Raw genomic sequence first — 2122 nt, 5'->3', positions numbered from 1 at the left:
ACCACACATAAATCTTCTGCTAAAGATTATTCTACATAAGGTAACAACATCTCCTTCCTATGAACACAATAATCTTTAAAACCAGAACTATGAGCAGTCCCTTGCATGCCCAGTACAGCTGAAGTAGTCCCAGCAGGTCAGTCCTTACCAGGAAATAAGGCATGACCTGCTCTGCTGTGTACCTGAAAGGCCACGAGCACAGCAAGAACCTGTCTCCAAAGCAGAACAGCTCCATCAACTGTGCTCTCTGGCTGCACTAACTTTCAGAATGTGCCTGGGAATGGTTCAGCATGAGGCATCACCGCAGAGCACAGGCCATGCAAACAATTTAAAAGAGGTTCAATTTTCAGTGCTTGGAAACATTTCCAATTTTATTTGCTCACATAGATAGAACTGAAGTGTTCCTGCACTGAGCTGCATGATGTGATTTAGGGATCTGAAACCCAGGGTCTGTGTGTGTGTAATCTCCTCCAATACCTAACATAATCTAGGGAAGTTTCTTTGGCAGACAGTAGTACAGTGGATTAGAGCCTGAACCACAAGTGTCTCCAGGGAATAGGTAGCACATTTGCAAGGCTCTCTTCTGACCTAGCCCAGCTAATGGCAAAGATCTTGAAGACTGATAGAGGGGCCATGGTGCTGCCTCTGGCTTCTCTGCTCACCCCCTCGGTGACTTCTGCCTGAACCAGCCATCAGGAAGCAGCATTCTCTGACTTTGATTCTGTGCCAGCTTCTGCAGCCTCAATCCCACCCTGGCAGTGCAGCATTTCTCACTCTGTTGCGGCCTTACTTGTAAAGCAAGGAGGTTTATAATTTTTTTTATCTTTTAAAAAAAATTTTTTTATTGTTACATTCTCTATCTTCCTTCATTTCCTCTGGGGAATTTCAAAACACCTGGTACAGCTGAATAACTTGGCTTCAAAAGGCTCTGTTTTGAACTGATTTCTGTGATTAGGATGATAAAAGTTGTGGTATCAGGGAGTGTTTCACTAAGGTCCAGAGACCTATATGAAGGGATAATTCTTTGGGGGCTTCTTGGTGCATGTGATCTATAATGCTGATGACTGTGGATCAGACCTCTCCTTGGCTGCTTTATACAGCTCCACAGACAATCCAGGTTTATGACTGGTTTGTATCACCAAGGGGATGCAAAGCATCCCAAGCATACTGGTGCCTGTGGCCCGTTGATTATATCATATTTCTCCATACCTGGGGGAGATCATTGTTCTTCAGACCGGAAGGCTTTTTGTGATCTTGAGTCCTTTTTGATTGCAAACGTAGGAGCCAGTACAGGAAAAGCATCTTTAAGCCAAGTTATCCCACTCATCCAGCTGTTAAAAAATCCCCAGAGGAAATGAGGGGAAACCCAGACTTTAGGAAAGCCTGCACCTTTGTATTAGAGATGTATTAATAATTGATTTACTGTCCCCTTTTGTCCAGTTCTGTGTTCACTTTCATTTGTTTTTTGACCCTAGGGCTATAGTGCTCCTAGACCTAGCCAGTCTGGCTTATGTGGGTCAGGTCAGGATAAGCCTCTGATCTTTGGACAAGGGGCCCTTTCCTGACTGACCCATTCTACTTTTTTGATATTCATGGATCTCTGATCAACACCTTCTCAGAAGAAAACTATTTGGAAGGTACATGAAGCAACTTGCTCTGGTATTTTAGGAGATCAGCTTTAAAATGTATGATAAGATTACATCAAATAAGCAATGAGGAAAAGAATGAATGTCCTTCCTCAAATCAACTGAATGAATATTTTGCTGTAATCACCTGGCACTCTCTCATTGTGTCCACAGGGTGAGTAACAAAAATCCTGTTTAAACCTCTCCATTGTTCAAGGAGGCTGTTTTACGAGGAAAACCAAGAACATTCTGAATCATATTAAACTCTTGACAATTGCTTTCTGGCTGCACATTAGTTAAATATGCTTTCGGATCTTATATTTGAGTGGTCATGCTTTTGACTGCATCTGCTTGATCTCATTCCTGTAAGATCCATAATGAGGAGGAAAGCTGTAATGACTGGCTCCAGCTAAACAATATTTTACTGGAAAAGTCTGAACCTTTGCTACTTGAGACTTAGGTCCTGGTACTGCCTGAAGTGCATGGCAGTGGCGGGG

The sequence above is a fragment of the Corvus brachyrhynchos genome, unplaced genomic scaffold, assembly GCF_000691975.1.
Source record: "Corvus brachyrhynchos isolate BGI_N302 unplaced genomic scaffold, ASM69197v1 scaffold14, whole genome shotgun sequence".
In the NCBI taxonomy this organism is placed as follows: Eukaryota; Metazoa; Chordata; class Aves; order Passeriformes; family Corvidae; genus Corvus; species Corvus brachyrhynchos.
The sequence above is the reverse complement of the archived record's forward strand: the minus strand, read 5'-3'. Positions refer to the sequence as shown.